Genomic DNA, 19,481 nt, shown 5'->3' with positions numbered 1-19,481 from the left:
GCCCTGGAGAGTTTACAGATTTAAAATTTTTATTAAGATGATGTTTTTTAAAAAAGTGAACGGTACAGAATTTAAGCACAGAAGTTTCAGGTTATCAGGGAATAACGTACAGATTATCAAGGGCTGCGAAGTTCGGTTTAAGATCGGGTGGCTAAGGAATACATAATCTGCAATATCCCCGACTGGGGGTAAAAGGTTAACGGGTCAAAGGACAGACATTGAGATATGAGGGCATGTTGTTCATATAATGGCTATGTTCAGGTGTGGAGTATAGTGAGTGAATACGATGATGAGGATGGATTGACCCTCTTTTGGTGAGATTTAACGTTCAGTGAGTTTATGGCTCCAGTTCATATGGTCCAACGGACAAAGTCTCTCGGTCCCTCTCTCATAGTTGATGCACCATGTCGCTCCAGCTCATGCCTCCTGGCACTGTCGGTGGCCGGTGATGTGTTCAGTGTAGATGTCCTATTGCAATCTAAATTACACCAGACATCTCCACAGGTGCAGCCATGGTGTGAGTGTGGTATGGACCGGCTGCTGGCCCAGTGACATCTGACCCTGCTCGGAGCCAGGCAGGCGAGACCTGTGGGGGAAATCCCTTCCCTTCTGGTGCTTGTTACCTCCTCCCCACTGCCCTGTGTCGCTGTCACCGCGTCCCACTCACTCACCATCTGGTTGGTTATTTCTCCTGTTCCCCAGACCCAGCTACGATGATGGGGAAGGTTCCCTGTTTCTCTCCCGGCTCCACAGTGAGCTCCGCTCTGCCCGGCTACGTCACTCTCTGCCTCGCTCTACAGGTTCACAGTCTGGTGTCAGGTAGGAGCTCTGGGCTCCTCGCTGGGTTTGCTGATGTTCTCTTGCTGGTCATCACCATCCACCTCACTTCCCTGCCTTGTCTCGTAAACCACGTCTGCTTTTTGCAGGGCCAGCCCTAGACCAAATGGTGCCCTCGGCGAGGAGTGTTTCTTTGTTGCCCCCCCTTCCATTTGTTAAATTTTTGAATACTTTTCTTTTATTGTATTTGTAGCCCATTTCATGGCTTTGATGCACGATTTGCATGCATGATTTATCCCTGTCATATAAGACAATAAATGGGCATGCTAGGATCTGTACATCTGTATCTATTCATGCCTATAGAAGCAAAAAAAAAAAGTTTCCTCAAAGAAAATTTTTAATTGTAGGAATAACTGGAATGTACTAACATCTATACTTGAAACATTTCACTTCAAACATTCTGTTTTCCCTTTTGTCACTAACAGACACAGGACCCCAAGCCTGGCACCCCCCGAGCCTGGCGCCCACCAATCCTGGCACTCCAGGTGGTTGGCTGGGTCGCCTGCCCCTAAATCCAGCCCTGGTCTTTTGCTCTTTACACAACGACCATAAACCACAGAGCACAGCTGGGTCCTAGTGATGGTGTTTATCTATACACAATCTAGTCAGGCCTAGTTATACACACGCTGCTGCTCTGACTGGAGGCTTCTAAGACATAGAACATGGTGAGCGCCGTTACTGGGCTCACAAACTATTTAAAGGGACACTACACAATTCCGCTACACTACACCGCTGGACCATGTAAGTCACAGATCAGACTCTTCAGCCACAAACAAATCATGACTTCCCAACTCCCCAGTTATGAAATTAAAACCCACAAGTCATTCACACTGCACTAGGCACAGCCGTGTAGGGCTGAGAATGAGGCCTTCTTCATTCTGTGCCCTGTGAAAGTCTTATCCTTTCCCATGGCACCCCCGGGGCTGCCCCCACAGCTACACAGACATTTTGGTTCCCTCCTGCTGTGGTTTCCATTCTGCTAATTTAACCAGCTCTCTTTGTCGCTCTGGATGCTGAGTCTCTGCCCAGAGACCCCCCCCTTTCTGTTCAGTTCCACAATGGCTGGTTCTCTGCCCCCTGCACTTTTCTATCTGCCTCCTTCTCCCTCTTCATTATCTGACTTCTGACTTTACCTGCACAGTGGCAATGATCTCTTTTCACATCCTGCTGGCCCTTACACCATCCTTACAGCAGTCAGGGAGGGCACTGCACTGGAGCAGCATGAAAAGTCCTTGGTGTGTCAGAGAACCAGCCCCCCCTCCCCATTACCCATTATACCCAAGGTGCTTGTGAGAAGTGTTCAGCCCTGTTCAGCGATGATAGGGACAGTGTATAACATTCACCTGTGAACGCTGGGTGACAGATATGGCAACCACATGCCGTATTTGGGGACTATCAAATTAACATCATGTCTATTTTGCACCCTCTCCATAGATAGTATCTGTGATGGGTTCGGTCACAGAGACCCCCTGGAGACTGTCACCTGATGCTCTGGGGTACCACAGAGAACAACCCTCCTGCCAGAACGGGTGCCCCTCCACTCTTGTCTTGCTGAGCCAGACGCTCCAATTGAGCTCCAGCCCAGACTCAGAGGTTGGGCCACGCCCCTCTGCAGTTCACAGAAACTGAGATTCACTCAGCCGTGGGGCTTCTCAGTTAACAGGGACTTTCCCAGCGCCCAGTGTTCAGCCTTTCTGGGAGCCTGAACCCCAAATAAATCCATTTTACTCTGTATAAAGCTTATACAGGGTAAACTCATAAAATGTTCGCCCTCTATATCACTGAAAGAGAGACGTGCACAACTGTTTTTCCCCCAGGTAACAATTACTTCCACTGGGTTTATTAATAAACAAAAACGATTTTATTAAGTATAAAAAGTAGGATTTAAGTGGTTCTAAGTAATAACAGACAGAACAAAGTAAATCATAATGCAAGATAAACCAAAACACGCACGGCTCAGCTTAATACACTAAGAAATCAGTTACAGATGATAACTTCTCACCCTCGATGTTATTTCAAGTAAAATGCTTCCCAGGTCAGTTGCCTTTTCTGACCTGGGTCCAGCCTGTTCTCTCCCACCCCTGTAGTTACAGTTCTTTTGTTTCCAGATACTTTCAGGTATCTCCTTGGGGTGGGGAGGCCATCTCTTAAGCCAGATGAAGACCCTCATTGTTTACTTCCCCCGCCTTATATAGAATTTCCCTAAGGCGGGGAAACCCTTGTTTGGAATCCCACCCCCACTCTGGAAAAGTACCCGCTTCAAGATGGATTTCAGTATCAGGTGACATGGTCACATGTCTGTGTAAGACCCCAGTCTCCATTCTTCCTAGGTTGCCTGACCCATACACAGGAAGGCTTTAAGGTAAACCAGGCCATTTACAGCCAATTGTCCTGTCAATGGCAGTCACCAAGTTCCTGATGCCCCATTGACTGCCCTCACCTGGTCTGACTACACCAGTAATACAAGTTCATACCTCATATTTCTATAAGAACGATAGATGCATACAAATAGGAAAATCAAATGCAGCACATTATAACTTTTTCAGTCATATGTTACAAGAGACCTTTTGCATAAAGCACATTCCAGCTATGTCATTTTCAGATTCATAAGCCTATTTTCATAAAGCATACGGAGTGGAACTTCACAGTATCGATCCGTTCTATATGTATCTTTGTGGGCTCCGGACTGTAATCTACTCCGTGGGGGAGGGTTACCCCATCTCCTGCAGGATATACAAATGATGGGGCGTAATTTCTTGTGGGACAGATAACAGCTCCAGAGAAGTACCAGCCCAGGCAGTGAAACTAGTTCAGAGCAGGTTCCAGAAACCAAAGAGAATGAAGATTTTTGGTATGAAAAGCTGATTTAAGCTAACCAGAAGCCTGGGATCTTGGGCTACAAACTGAGAGAAACCCTTAGAGAAAGGTTTGACAGAGAGTCTGTCCCCATGTGCCAGATGAGAATGCTTTGCGATAAGTGTAAGATGTTTGATTGGTTTGTGGTAACTTTTCTCTCTCGGGCTTTTGTCCATAAATGTTCCCTGCTTTGGAAAACCTGTTTGGTTACTGGTAACCGCTGGCACACACTGTTCATAGCCCTGGGATGGAAAGCAAAGCACAGGTGGTGGACTTTGGTCAGACCTGGTGGGAACACCACAGTGAATTGCAAGGAAGCTGCAAGCCTTAAACCCCAGTGGAGAGAGAGGGCCATGGGTCCCTGCCCAGAGAGAGGTGACAGCTGGAGGCCTGAGACCGAAGGGACAATCCTTAAGCAGACCCCAGAGGGAGTCAAAGATGCAGCTACCCCAAGCATGTGACTCTCTGCACTTATAGACATGCCTAGGGCACTGCATGGAGACGGGGTGTTCACTTCTAATGCAGGACGCTCTTTTATTTTGTCTTACTGCTGAATTAATGCCACCCTCAGCCCCCTGTCAATTTAATTTCTATTTTCATTGCATTTTTCTCAGCACAGTTCACAGTAACTGGACCTGCCCATCCAATCACCGCTTCCTCAGGTGGGGAGGCCATCCTGCCCTGCCACCTTTCCCCCAGGATGGATGCTCAGAGCATGGAGGTGAGACGGTTCAGGTCCCCGTACTCTGCAGTTGTGCATCTGTACCACGATGGGCAGGATCAGTGTGGGGAGCAGATGCCAGAATATCAAGGAAGGACTGAGCTCTGAAAAGACCACATCACCGATGGGAGTGTTTCCCTGAGAATACGCGATATCCGACCCTCCGACGATGGACAGTACAAGTGTTTTTTTCAGTCTAGAGTGGCTTATGAAGACGCTTTATTGGAACTACAGGTGGCAGGTCAGTAACTTGTTGTGATACTTTGATGTCTTCAATAGGGTCATAAGTGGATCAAAGATTCATTGTGAGATGACACCTGATTTATCTCATTACAGAGGGGCAGTAGCTCTGCTCTGGTGAAGGTTTATTCTAGTTGACTGTTTTTTCTAAGGGCTCTAAAATCCACACAAATACTCAGATTGTCTCGAAGAGTGTTGTGACTCTTTGGAGTCTGGGGTAGCATTCATGGGTTACATTTACAGGGTTAATAAAATACACAAACACGCCTAAAAAGTTGGGTGATATGAATATGTTCTGTATGAATATGAAATTGTTTGGCTCCAGGGTTTATTACAACTCTCTTGTGCACCCCTGGGGCCAAACAATAGCTGATCCTCCTCACACTAATGTCTGGCCTCATGTCTGGCACTCACAGGGTAACCGTGGTTGATATACAGGGTCCTGTAGCCCACCGCCTGCCACTGGGGCTTGGCTGCCCATGGGTGCACCCACTAATTTTTCTCCGTGGCTGCTCCAGCCCCGCAGCTCCTCCCTCTGGAACACCCAGCCCTTCCTCTGCCTGAGGCAGGTGTTAAAGGGGCTTCTCTAAGCCCAAGGGGATTACAAATATGTTTCTAAAATTACCTTTGCAAGTGAAAGTAGTGGAAGAGTTTAGCCTCCCTGCCCATCAGTTCAACTGTGCACAGCTCCTTCCAGTGGTTCTTATTCAACCCTTCAGACCTGCCGCGAAGTGTCTGTGGTGAGAGGCACGGTCTGTGTTCATCAACGGGAAAGCCAGTCCCTTGTCCCTGCTCAGGAGCTGGCAGGATTATGGGGCCGCTCACCCAGCCTCACTGGAGAATGTGAAGCAGGTGCACATATGCTAGACCAGCAATACGTGAGAGGCAGGGTTACCTGGTGGATAGAGCCGTCGACTGAGCGTCAAGGGACAGGGTTCCAGTCTTTCCTTTGCTACTGAGCTGTGCAAGAATTTGGGCAAGTCTCTGTGCCTCTGTTTCCTCGCTCACCCTTTCTCCATCATGCCTGTTGAGACTGTAAACTCTGCAGCGCAGACTGTCTCCTAGGATGTGTGCATGACGCCCAGCCCGCTGGGGACCCAGTCTCAGCTGGGACCTCTAATTGCTTCTGTAAGACAAACAATCATAGCCCACAGCTCTGGCACACTTGTATGTGTGTTTTCGTCATTTCCATGTGCCTCTGGAGACATGTGGGGCCAGTGTGAATGGCACGGGAGGCGGCTCTTGTCAGCAGGGTTCGGTCACTGAGGCACTCCCCTGGGCAGTTGCCCGGCTCCCGCCCGGCCAAGGCATGGGGAGGCTGGGACTTTGCAGCTGGCCAGTGAGTTCCTGACTCACCTTCCTCAGGGTGGGCTATTGCTTAAGGGCTGCAGGTCGGAGAGGGGTTTTTCAGAGTGGCCACCAGAGTGACTGCACACACTTAGGCCACCAAAAAAATTATTGTGAGAACCCCTGCTAGCCTGTGCTTTTCTGGTGAAGACTCCCGAGTGGAAATGGCACCAGACACCCATCCCTTCTTTGTCTCTCCTGGGCGATTGTTTTCCCTCTCTAGGATGGTCTGTATGCAATTTCCAAGCAACCTAAGGGCCTCTCTGCCCACAGACTGACCCCGCAATAAAGAAATCCATTTGAATTCACAAGACACTTGCTTCAAATTAAGATAATTTTATTTCAGTTTAGCTCATCGGTAATAAAAAATCCCCAGTGTGACCTTATCAAGTGTTTGCGACAGCCCCCATCTCTCCCCCGACCCAGCCCTGCCCCTTCCACCTGAGGCCTCATCCCCTCTGTGCCCAATGGAGCCCAGCTCACATTGTGGGCTTGGCCCCTGCCCTGTGCCCCCAGGCCCCTTCCATTGTGGCCACTGGTCCCTGCCCCAGGTTAGCGCCCCTCGTCCCCCCCCGGGAGGCCGGGCAGTGCAGCTCCAGCCTTTCCAAGCTGGAGTGCCAATGTAATGGCAAAAACAGCAGCCAGCAAATTTTCCTACCCCTGGTGCTCCAGGGCCGGGAGGGCTGGAGTAGGAAAATTTGCTGGCTGTTGTTTTTGCCATTACACTGGGCAGTGTGGCCACAGCCCTCCTGGCCCCAAAGCACCAGGCTGTCGACCAGTACATTGGGAGGGCCCAAGGGACCAGCCCTCCCGGCCACGGAGCACCACGCGGCCCTGGAGTGTGGGGAGGCCAGACAGCGTGGCCGCAGCCCTCCTGGCCCCATAGCACTGGGCTGTTGGGCAGCAAGGCCCCTGCCTTCCCGGCCCCGGTGTGCCAGGACTCCGAAGCCGGGCAGAGCAGCCCCAGCCCCCCTGGCCCCAGAGCATCAGCAGGCTGGCAGCCCCGGAAGAGCCGGACACCTGCAGAGTGAGAAGCAGGATGGGGAGAAGGGGCGGAATGTGGATGGGCCACATCCTGGCTGTTTGGGAAGGCTCAGCTTTCCCTGCCACCCATGGTTTGTGTTTCTGTTTTGGTGAGTGTATTTCCTGGCTCTGAGAGGTATCAGTTTTCTGCTACCCATTTCAGCATTCTGGAAGGATACAAGGCCCTGCCAAGGCAACCTGAATTCCCCTATAATAAAGTTTTTTATTAGTGAATTATTTACGGCTTGTTTACACATACACATACACTGGTTTCAATGAACTAGTGAAGAGTTTTTCAAACTGGGTCCGTGGACCCCCAGGTACTCCAGGTGGTACACTGACCCCACTGATCAACTCCTTCCCCTTCCTCCCTCAACACCGCCTCCTCCCTCCCAGTGCTTCCTGTGTGCTGGGGAACAGCTGTTCAGCGGTGTGCAGCAGGGGCTGGGAGGGAGAGGAAGGAGCAGAGACGGGGTGTGCTCAGGGGAAGGGCTAGAAAGAGGTGGAGAAGAGGAGGGGCAGGGGTGGAGCAGGGGCAGGAAGAGGTGGGGCGAGGATGGGATCTTGGGGGAAGGGGTGGAGTGAGAGCAGGGCCTGGTGCTGAGCGGGTTGGGCTAGGGGGTTTGCTGAAAATTTGAAATCAAAATGGGGGTCCTTAGGTTGCTAAAATTTGAGAACTGCTGAATTAGGGCAAACATCCAGGTGGACCCTCTGAAACGAGTTTGGAAATGGCTTATATTGATTTAGTTTAAGTCTTGATTTAAGGGATTTGCACTTGATTAACTAAACCAGGTTAACTAAACTGGAGAAAGTTTGTGCATAGAACAGCACTGACATTAACATTAATTCTACTCTATATCAAATAGGAATCTGGCCAAATTAGGTGACCAGCTGCACTCGTGGACTCACATTCAATTATTAGTTTGATAGGAAATGGCTTTTGATAACAGTGTAATAAAGCTTTTGGCTCATTACTGGATTATCACAAATTTATTTATTTCTTCTGTAGGTTTGGGCTCCGATCCTGACATCTCTGTAGAGGGCCATCAGGATGGAGGGATCCAGGTGGTGTGTCGATCATCTGGATGGTACCCAGAGCCTGAGGCTCAGTGGAGAGATCTCCAGGGGAAGCTCTCACCATCAGCCTCTGAAAAAATATCCCAAGAGGCCGGTGGCCTGTTTCAAACAGAGATTGCCATTGTTCTAACAGAAGAGTCCAACCATAAAGTGTCCTGCTGTGTCAGGAACCCCCGACTCGACCAGGAGAGAGAGTCAGCGATTTCCATAGCAGGTCAGTGCCCGTCCGTGCCGCACACGGCTGGACTGAGATGCCACAGACATGGGCAGAAAGTATTTATCATTGTGTCTCCTATTTATTGGCCTGGACCTTCAACATGGTGAGCACTTCTTGGAAACTTCTGAATAAGCTTAGTTCTCTTTGGATATGTCTACACGGCAATTCAAAACCCGTGGCTGGCCCATGCCAGCTGACTCAGGCTTGTGGAGCTTGGGCTAAGGGGCTGTTAAATTGCAGTGTAGACATTTGGGCCTGGGCTAGAGACTGAGCTCGAGGGCCCTGCAAGGTGGAAGTTGTGCCTGCTGCCTTAGGGAGCAGCCCCTCTCTGTTTTGGGTTCTTGGGTGTTAAGGTTCTGGATTCTAAAAAACAAAACATTGTGTTACGCTGCAAGCTTCAAGCAAGAGTATTTCGGTTTGTATCTGACTTCTCTCTGTGCTGGAACATCGCAGTTCTCAAGGGGGTGATGAAGAGAATTCTTATTTAAAAACAAAAAGTCTCCAGAACCGAGCCTGGCAGCTACAGCCTAACTTCAGTACCAGACAAATTGGTTGATACTATGGTAAAGAACAGAAGTACCAGACACATAGGTGAACATGATTTGTTGGGGGAAAAGTCAACGTGGCATTTGTAGAGGGAAATCATGCTGCATTAATCTATTAGAATTTTTTGAAGGGGGTCAACAAACATGTGGAGAAGGGTGATCCAGTACGTTCAGGGTACCTTGACTTTCAGAAAGCCTTTGGCAAGGCCCCTCACCAAAGGCTCTGAAGCAAAGTAAGCTGCTATGGGATAAGAGGGAAGGTGCTTTCATGGATCAGTACCTGCTTAAAAGACAGGACACAAAGAGTAGGCATAGATGGTCAGTTTTCAGAAAGAAGAGAGGTAAATCGTGGTGTCCTTCAGGAATCTGTACTGGGACCAGTGTTGTTCAACATACTAATAAAAGGTCTGAAAAAGAGGTAAAAAATGAGATGGTAAAACTTGCAGATGATACAAAATTACTCAAGATAGTTAAGTCCAAAACAGACTGTGAAGAATTATGAAGGGATCTCAAAAAACCGGGGAACAAAGTGGCAGATGAAATTCGATGTGGATAAATGCAAAGTGATGCACATTGGAAAACATAATCCCAACTAGACATATAAAATGATCAGGCCTTACTTACCTGTTTCTACTCAAGAAAGAGATCTTGGACTCATTGTGGATAGTTCTCTGAAAACATCCACTCAATGTGCAGTGGTATTAATAAAAGCTATCAGAATGTTAGGAACTATTAGAAAGGGGGTAGATCATAAGACAGTAAATATCATAATAAATTTATATAAACCCATGGTGTGCTCATATCTTGAATACCGTAGGCAGTTCTGGTTGCCCCATCTCAGAAAAGCTACATTAGAAATGGAAAGGTGCAGAGAATGGCAACAAAAATGTTTAAGGGCCTGGAACAGCTTCACTCTGAGGAGAAATTAAAATGACTGGGACTTTTCAGCTTGGGAAAGAGACGGCTAAGGGGGGATAGGGCAGAGGTCTATAAAATTGTGACGGGTGTGGAGAAAGTGAACAAGGAAGTGTTACTTACCCCTTCACATAATACAAGAACCAAGGAATGAAATTAATAGGCAGCAGGTTTAAAGCAAACAAAAAGAAATATTTCTTCACACAACGCACAGTCAACCTGTGGAGCTCATTGCCATCTAGTGAAGGCCAAAAGTATAACTGGTTTCAGAAAAGAAGCAGGTGTGTTCATGGAGGACGGGTCCACCAATGGCTACTAGCCAAGATGGGCAGGGATGTGGCCCCTTGCTCTGGGTGTCCTTAAACTTCTGACTGCCAGAAGCTGGGTGTGGGTGACAGGGGATGGATCACTTGATTATTGCCCTGTTCTGTTCATTCCCTCTGCAGCATCTGGCTTTGGCCACTGTCAGAAGACAGGATACTGGGCTCCATGGAACATTTGTTTGACCCAGTCTGGCTGTTCTAATATTCTTATGTACATATTTGTTCCCAAGTCAATAACACTTTCTCTTGCAGAGCTGTTTTTCCCAAGAGTCGATGCCTGGACTGTGGTTCTGGGGGTGATCCTGGCTCTCCTGGTGGTTCTCATTGCCCTGGCCAGTTACTGCTTCTGGAGGCAACACAGAGAGAAAGGTAAAGTGACAAGAGGGGAGAAAATAAATAAATGAATTAATTTATAATGTATCAGAACCCCGCAGAAGGGGAAATTTATTTTATGTGCTTTGGCCTATGAAAAAACATAGGGAGCCCCAGGATAGAAATGAGGGTGGTGTGCGTGCAAGTCACCGTATGCTAGAAGACGGTGCTCTGGAGATGACATCACTGCAGCACCCATGTGGACTAGCCCTGACTTACCTCAGGGGCTGCTTTGGCACCAGAGCAGCCCAGGATCCGGCGGATGCCAGGAATGTTAAAAGTCACAGTGACGTTGCACGCTGTATGATTTTATGAAAATATGCTAATGAGTATGAATATAATGTAACTGGAATATGCTTCATGCAAAAGGTCTCTTGTAAGGTATCATTCCAAAGCTTATAATCTACTGAGTGTGGTCATCCTATTTGTATAAATGTATCACTCTTGTATCTGAAACTAGAAATAGGAAATATAACTCTGAGGGCCGATTGTAATTATGCAAAGTGTGGGCCATTAATGGTGGTTTGGAATCTTGATGGCTCCCATCAACCAGGACAATTGACGGTGGATGGCTCTGTTTGCAGGCAGGCCTTCCTGTGAGCCAGGCTGGGAGCAATGAAGGCTTGGGGGGTCTCACAGTGACAGGTGACCATGTCACCTGGTACCGGACTCCATCTTAAACTTGGTGCTTTTCCATTTAGAAGTGGGGGTGGGGACCCAGAGAGACAAAAGATTCCCACCTTATGCCAACGCCATATAAGGGGGTGGAACAGAACACAGGGGGCGGCCATCATGAGAAAGCCCCTCGCTACCACCTGGGCTGGAACAAGGGCTGAACCAGGGGAAAGGATTGTGCCCAGACTGGGAAGGGGCCAGTCTGTGAAATAAACTTATTGAAACATCTCAGAGGGTGAGATTTTATCTGTATTCAGTTTTATTACTGTACTAGGCTTAGATTTGCATGTTTTATTTTATTTTGCTTGGTAATTCACTTTTTTCTGTCTGTTATTACTTGGAACCACTTATATCCTACTTTCTATATTTAAGAAAATCACTTTTTACTTATTAATTAACCCAGAGTATGTATTAATACCTGCGGGGGGGGGGGGCTAACAGCTGTGCATATCTCTCTATCAGTGCTATAGAGGGCGAACAATTTCTGAGTTTACCCTGTGTAAGCTTTATACAGGGTAAAACGGATTTATTTGGGGTTTGGACCCCATTGGGAGTTGGGCATCTGAGTGTTAAAGAGAGGAACGCTTCTTAAGTTGCTTTCAGATAAGCCTGCAGCTTTGGGGCATGTGGCTCAGACCCTGGGTCTGTGTTGGAGCAGACTGGCGTGTCTGTCTCCACAAGACAGGGTGCTGGAGTCCCAAGCTGGCAGGGTAAGCAGGGGCAGACGTAGTCTTGGCACATCAGTTGGCAGCCCCCAGGGGGTTTCTGTGATTCAACCCGTCACGGTCACCTTAGCTCTTCCGTGCACCGATGCTGCAGGTTCCGAGCACAGAATCTCACTGTGAAAATTTAGATCATGGAGCAAAATTATGTGGCTTTTTTTCAACTAGAAGGTTGCATACTTCATTGCTTATGTAGGCTGAGCCCCTCAGCCCGCACTCTGGTCAGAACCCTGTAGATTTTGTCGAAAATCAGATTCCTGAAATTCCTCTCTAGTGGCTACATGCAGCTGGTTTGCAAACTTAGGCATCACTGTCCAATTTACGAAGTCATAACTGAACACCAATGCCTGCTGGCATAAATTCCCATTTGCAGGGAGGAGCAAGTGTAAATCTTCCTGCCCATTTAATCCATCCTGTTGGAGAATTTGTCCTTCAGAATGGACTTAAACCTGCCCTGCTGGGCTCTATCATTCACAGCAGTCATGACGAGGGAGTTTATGCCAAGTGAGAGAAGAAGCCCTTTCTGTGCACTTTCATAGAATCATAGAACTGGAAGGGACCTCGAGAGGTCATTAAGTCCAGTCTCCTGCACTCATGGCAGGACCAGCACCATCTAGAACATCCCTGACAGGTGTTTGTCTAACGTGCTCTTAAAAATCTCCAGTGATGGAGACTCCACAACCTCCCTAGGCAATTTATTCCCATGCTTAACCACCCTGGCAGGTAGGAAGTTTTTCCTAATGTCCAACGTAAACCTCCCTGGCTGCAATTTAAGTCCATTGATTCTTGTCCTATCATCAGAGGTTAAGGAGACCAATTTTTCTCTCTCCTGCTTGTAACAACCTTTTAGGCATTTGAAAACTGTTATCATGTCCCCTCTCAGTCTTCTCTTTTCCAGACTAAACAAACTCAGTTCTTTCAATCTTCCCTCATAGGTCATGTTTTCCAGACCCCTAATCATCCTTGTTGCTCTTCTCTGAACTCTCTCCAATTTGTCCACATCTTTCCTGAAATGTGGCGCCCAGAGCAGGACACAATACTCCAGTTAAGGCCGAATCAATGCAGTGTGGTGGGCAGTATGGAAGTCAGCAGGCTCCAGAAAAACTTTGCAGATTCCAGTGGTGCATCATTGATCGGGAGGGCTACGCTACCAGGAGCAGATGGCTGCAGGGCATCCGCTAACTGATGGACATTCATTGAAGGAACTCTGCCTGAATCCCCAGTGAAGCAGGGGACAAGAGGTCCTGATAGGCCTCGAAATACTCCATGGGTAAAGCTCACCAGTGCTGGAACCTGTGGTGGGCCTATATTTCCTACTGCTGATCTGACCAGCAATGTCACCTTTGCTTGAGCTAAGCAGTATGACCTCCATCACCGAGGAAGGTCCCACAGATTCCATGGAGGCCTCTGGTAAGGATAAGGCATTGTGGCCCGAGACCCCCATCTTGACCATGAGAGAAGCACCAGTCCTGATGCCTATAATGCTCTGTAAACAGTCCCCGATGCTGGTTTGGCGATGGAGACCAGGAGAAGGAAGATCCCAACCTTGAAACTGAGAAGCCTTGGGATTCCAGGAATAAAGTCAGAGCCAGACCAGAGGGAGCAAGTACCTGGCCTGACTCATCTGTGACCCATAACAAGGCAGGGACCAGCGCTGATAATGGAAGCAGCTCCACCTGCACTGAGTATGCCAAGGCTGGAAGCAGTATCAGTCCCAAAGTCATCAGTTGTACTGGACTGGTTGACAGTGCCGAAGTCAAGGACGGTGAAAGCTGTTGAGATCTCCCACACCAACCTCGATACTTGCCCTGATTCAACAGCCTGTTCAGCCAATGGGGCGATAGATGGCATAGCCCTGGGCCAAAGGAGAGGTTGGGGTGAAAGGCAAAGGAGGTCTGTGGCTGCCTGGAATGCCACCGACACGGAGACAGTCAGTGCCACCATCATCCTCTTTGGTGCCAGACTCCACAGATGCCCTGGGGCCGGAACCAGAGCCCATAATACCAGGTCTCTAATCTCTCCACATGGTACCAGGGAAAGGTTAGAGGCACCCATGCCATATCGCACACGAGCACCAACCCTGTGCAAAGTGAAAGAGTCTCCTGGAGTCTCAGTTGGTCTTATGAGATCCTTTCCTTGGTGCATGCAGTGGCGAACAGCTCCCCCGTTTCTTGAGAGAGGCACCTGCTCTGGACTGCGAAGCAGCAGTGCTCTCAGAGCCCGAGGGCCACTTCCAGTCAGACAAGGACCTCACAACGAAAGGAGGTCACATAGCCTGGTCAAGCAGGTGCTGCTTTAGGCAAAGGTCTCGAGCCACTTGAGTCCATTTCATGACTGAGCAACGCTTCTTTAACGTGGGCCTCACACACGCACGGCAAGCACCATGTGTGAGGATCACTGCTGGGGACATGAACGACAATGTTTGTCCCTGATGAGGGCATCACCGAGGAAAAACTTAACTAATACCACCATAGGCGCTGACTTCCCTGTTTCCCCTGTGTGCTCGACCTCCCTCTACCCCTGGCCCTGACCCCACTCCACCCCTTCCATACGGCCCCGCCCCACCCCACCTCTTCCCACCCTAGCCCCACCCCCCATGCCAACCCCTAACCTCAAGGCCCCACCCCAACTCTGCCTCCTCCCTGCCCCTATTCCAACCCCTTCCCCAAGGCTCACTGAGCTGTCATTCTCAGGACAAGTCCCACCAAAATTTGAAAAGCTGGTTACAACATTCCAATTCTCCAGAAGAGTAGCTGATTTTAATGAGATGCATATTATTGTTAACAGCTCCGCCATAGCGCTCTTAGGTCATTTCACAACTCTTGGGCATTTGCAACCTGGCAAGGATCTCCTCTGGTCTTGGTGACGTCTGGCTCTTTCATTAATCAGTCTGTTCTATTATCTCTGCTTCACACCTCAAGCCCTGATGTTCATTTCTTGAAAAGAGCAGCTCCAGGGCTGGTCTCTTCCCACCACACTCAGTGTGGTAAAAACTGTTGCAAAGAAATCAGTCTCTCAGCATTGTCATTACCCTCCTCAATTGTTCCCTTTATTTGTTTTATATTTTTGGCTATTCCCTCTTCTAATTCCATTTTAACCCCCTAATTCCTATCATTCGCTTCACCCAGTGTACTTAATGTGGCTTTCTACTGGCTTCACAGGGCTAATACTTTTCATTTGCTGAAGGATCCCTCTTTAGCTCTAACAACCTCTTGCTCCTGACCAGGTGGCCAGATGCGGTTACTGTACTGTATTTCTTCCTTTCCTTTTCCTTTGCTGCCCAGGAGGCTTCCTTGCTTTAAGGTCTTTTTCACTCACTTCCCTTCTGCAAGGTAATGTGACACTGACTCATTTCTCTCTGTTTTATTTTCAGACAAACTCCAGGCTGAGCTCAGTAAGTTCCATTCCCCCCAGTACGACCCTTGGGTGACATTGTCTCCTGCTCAGTGTGTCTGTGTCCAGGGGCGTTCTTACCCCTCTCTCTGTGCTTGGTTGCAGGGTGGAGAAGCGCCCGGCTCTACACAGGTACTGTACATACCGCTGGTATTGTATCCATGGTGAGACCCACCTTCCCCTGGGAGCTCTCTGCTCCTTTCCCTGCACAGAGTGTTTCCCTGTGACATTCAGTCAGCTGGAAATAGCAATGTCACTGGGGGCAGACGAAACGCAGATTTATTGCTGAGCACAGGGACACACTCCCTTTGGGAAAGGGCTGATTAGTGATGAAATATGTCCCCTAGTGTCCCCTTCCCAGGGCCGTACCTGGGTTCTGCAGGATGGGCATTCTTATCTGCCCATCACTGGCACTGAACGGCTCAGCTCTCTCTTCCCAACGGCAGGATTTCCATGCTCAGACGGATCTCTACCCACAATGTTCTTCTCGTGTAACAGGACAAGACAAGAGCTGTTCAGCGTCCCCCTGGCTCTGGGGTGAGGCAGGCCCTGTCCCCACTGCAAGGGCAGACAGGTTTTTATAACCAGCTTGTGACACTCCCCTGACCCAGTTGCCACAAATTGTGCCATACGGCAGCTTTTCTGCCTCACACCTGTGGCTATGTGCGTGTTTTCACCTGGCTCGCAGCCTGACCATGTGTGTGTACTCGAGCAGGCTGGGAGAGTCTGGCAGCTCCAGCAGGGATGAGAGAGTCGAGAGGATGTGCACGCACATTGTAGCACCGGGAGCCCCGGGCTCCTCGCACGCCAGGGTATCCTAATGCACTGAGCCGGGGGGGGGCAGGGCTGGATGAACTAAACTGATGGGAAAAGCTCCTTCCTCTCAGTTTAGAGCATCTCCGTGAAAGTGCTACGGCGGCACAGCTGCATCGGTGCAGGATTTTAAGCGAAGACCTGCCCTTAGACTGTGATTCACAAACGCCAAGACATGAGGTGAGGAGATGCCTACGCTAGACAGTAGGAGATGCGGATGAAAGGGGTGTGTGCTAAGCCCTGCCTCTCTCGTGGAGATGGGCACCTATCTCTGCTCAGTGATCCACAAAGGGAACCCCTTTCTTGGAGTCAGGCTGCTTAGCACCTACGGCAGATCTTGTGGGAATGAATTGGACGCCTTCCTCACACCACACAAACCGGCCGGGGTGGAGGAGCTGGCAATGACTTGTAGCCCCTTGGTTAAAGCCATCACCTGGGAGACCCTGCTTCAATTCCCGCTTCTGCCCAAGGCAGGGAAGGATTTGAACAGGGGCCTTCTAGCTCTCGGGGTAGGGCCCTAACCCCTGGGGTATGAGTTAGTCTGTTCTGAGACCTCCTCTCTCTGGAAGCTGTTCCACGACGGACTGAATAATTAAAGATCATTGGGCACAGGTGCCGACTTTCTTCTTTCTGGGTGGGTGCTCCACCCCCACCCCAAGGCCCTGCCCACACTCTGCCCCTTCCCCCAAGGCCCTGCCCTTGCTCCATCTCTTCCTGCCCCCGCTCTGCCCCACACCAGCACCTCCCGCCCACTGCCAAACAGCTGGGCCCACCAAACAGCTGATTGGAGGGTGGCTGATGGGCACCCACTGTTTTGTTTCTGAGGGTGCTCTAGCCCCGGAGCACCCACGGAGTCGGCACCTGTGATTGGGTCAGAGAGCGCAAGTATGCGGCTGACTCTACAGCTGGGGGGTTAGAGCACCCCCCGGCGAGGGGGGAAGCCAGGGTCCGTCCCTGCACCAATGGCCCTTTATTTATCCACCATGGAAAATCCTCAGCAGGAGAGAGTGCGGGAGCCCCCCACCTCCGCCTCGCCTCGTGGTCAAAGCGCTCTCCTGAGACTGGCGGAGCCCTGTTTCAGTTTAAGCTCCCCCTCTGCCCGAGGGGAGCAGGGACTGGGAGTCCCCCCATCCTAGGGGAATGCTCTGGCCCCTGGGTTAAAATGTATGAGGGAAGCCCTCCCCAGCCAGCTGCTGCGTGGCCTCGCCTGAGGGACCCGGTCTGAGAGCGTCCCTGAGCTCGCCTACCAAACTAGCTGGGACGGCTGGACCCCGATCTTCCCCCAGCCTGTGGATCACGCTGGGGCTCAGGCCGGGGAATAGGCGTCCACGCGCCTGGAGGGAGGCAGCCGTGGTCATGGCTGGAGGGAGAAACACAGGCACCGAGGGAACTTTTACTGCACAAACTTCGACTGCGAGTGAGTTTTGGCAGCTCTGGGGTCAGCAGGAGGTTTGTGCCTCACCGTGGAGCTGAAACCAGGGACTTAGGCCCCGAGCTCCTTTTGTGCCGCCCTAGGTGACCCCGGAGCCCGTGGACTGTCCTGTTGACAGCCCCTGGGATCTGTGCCCTCAGTCATTCAGATCCAGGTGAAGATCCCCCTCCGCCCGTGTAGCAACCAGCACAACGGGGAACCGGCTTGAGTGGCCTCAGACCCCCCAGCAGCTCCCACAGTACCTGCCCCTCCCCTTCCTTTGCTGCCCCCCCATGTCTGCCTCCTGCCCCAGCCCTGAGCACCTTCCTCTGCCCCCGGCACCTGCCGTCATGAGCAGTGGGCGCAGCTTCCCTTGGGGGAGGCTAGCCCCCCGTCTCACCTCTTCCACCCGCTGCCCTGCCCACACTCCACCCCCACTCGCCCCAGGCCTCTCTCCCCACCTCCCTCCCCCACTTGGCCGTCACTCGGTGCATCCCACCTCACCCTCTGCCCCCGTGAGACCCCCGCCCACCGCTCACCGCATCTCGTCCTCGGGATGGCGAGCGGTGGGCGGGGGGTGAGGAGGGACACAGTGAGGGGCGGGGGGGGCTCATGGGGAGGGGGGAGGAGAGGAGGGAGGTGGTGGGCGGCAGGGACCTCGGGAGCGGAAGGGGGGGAAGTGGGGAGGGGCTCCCTCACCTGGTGGCAGCGGCTGTGCCAGGGGTGTTCTCCACCGCCCAAGCCTGCCCTTCCCGCTCCCCTAACCCTTCCCCCTCTGCCTGTGCCAGTCCTACCCCCGCCACTCCTCTGCCCCCATTACTTCCCTCCTCCCAGCCCCATGGCACCTGCCACTCCTCTCTGCTCCCCTCGTGAAACCCACCCTCAGCCCCCTCAACACACCCTCCCCCGTCTCCCCTCCGTCCCTGTCTCCCCTCCCCCCATGTCCTTCCCCTTGACCCAACACCCTGGCACCTGCCCCTCCCCTCCCCCCTTTGGTGCCCACCCCTCCCCTTCCCCATCACCCTGGCACCCACTCCTCCCTTCACCCTCTGCACCCCGGTACGTGCCCTCCCTGGTGCCTGCTCCATCCCTGGCCCCCACCCTTTCGTCCCCCTCTGATTCCTTGGTGTCTGCCTCATGCCCCCCTATTGCCCCTGGAGATCTCCCCCTTCCTTCCCTTCCACTCCTGCTCCCCACCCCCTCCCCCTGCCCCTGTCCCCCGGCATTAGCTGAGCTCCGACTCCCCTTAAGGGTGAGGAACCCCATATCACAGTGATTAATGGGCACGTGGGTGAATTGCCCTTTGATCCCAGTGACCAGCCCCTGCCCCCAGCACTGACTCTGATTCTCTCCCCAGTGGATGTGACTCTGGATCCAAACACGGCTCATCCCAACCTCGTCCTGTGTGAGGATCAGAAAACTGTGACATACGATGAGAGACGACAGGATCGACCTGACAATCCTGAGAGATTCAATACTTATCCGATTGTCCTGGGCACAAATGGATTCACAGGCGGGAGGTTTTACTGGGAGGTGGAGGTGGGAGACAAAATAAACTGGACTGTGGGGGTTTGTAGGGAATCTGTGATCAGGACAGGGAAGGTCAGACTCACTCCTGGGAATGGATACTGGGCTGTGTGGCTGAGGGATGGGAAATACGAGGCCTGCACCTCCCCCCCCAAGATCCCCCTCCCCACAGGCATCAGGCCCAGCCGGGTGGGGGTTTTCCTGGACTATGAAGCAGGCGAGGTCTCATTTTACAGTGTGACTGACAGGTCCCATCTCTTCCCTTTCACTGACACCTTCTCCGGGACGCTCCGTCCTTATTTTTATGTTGGTTACAAAGAGGAGGGTAAAAACACTGCTCCCCTAATAATCTGTCCTGTCCCAGCTCAGGCCAAAGGGAATCTTTGTCCCTGAGAGTGACAGCCGTGGCAGAGACTATCCCCTCCCAGCGCTGACCAGCCCCCAGCTCTGTTCCCATGGGGATGGTA

General features: G+C 51.2%; 2 pseudogenes; one reads left to right on the top strand and one right to left on the bottom strand.

Moving 5' to 3' along the window:
- LOC141996210 (butyrophilin subfamily 1 member A1-like) overlaps window positions 1-19,481 on the bottom strand; it is a 660,168-nt pseudogene that overhangs the window by 221,335 nt on the left and 419,352 nt on the right.
- On the top strand, window positions 714-19,407 carry LOC141996222 (butyrophilin subfamily 1 member A1-like; annotated as a pseudogene).

This window comes from Natator depressus, chromosome 11 (assembly GCF_965152275.1).
Source record: "Natator depressus isolate rNatDep1 chromosome 11, rNatDep2.hap1, whole genome shotgun sequence".
Classification (NCBI taxonomy): Eukaryota; Metazoa; Chordata; order Testudines; family Cheloniidae; genus Natator; species Natator depressus.
Note: the sequence above shows the minus strand (reverse complement) of the source record. Positions and strands in the feature narration are given on the sequence as shown.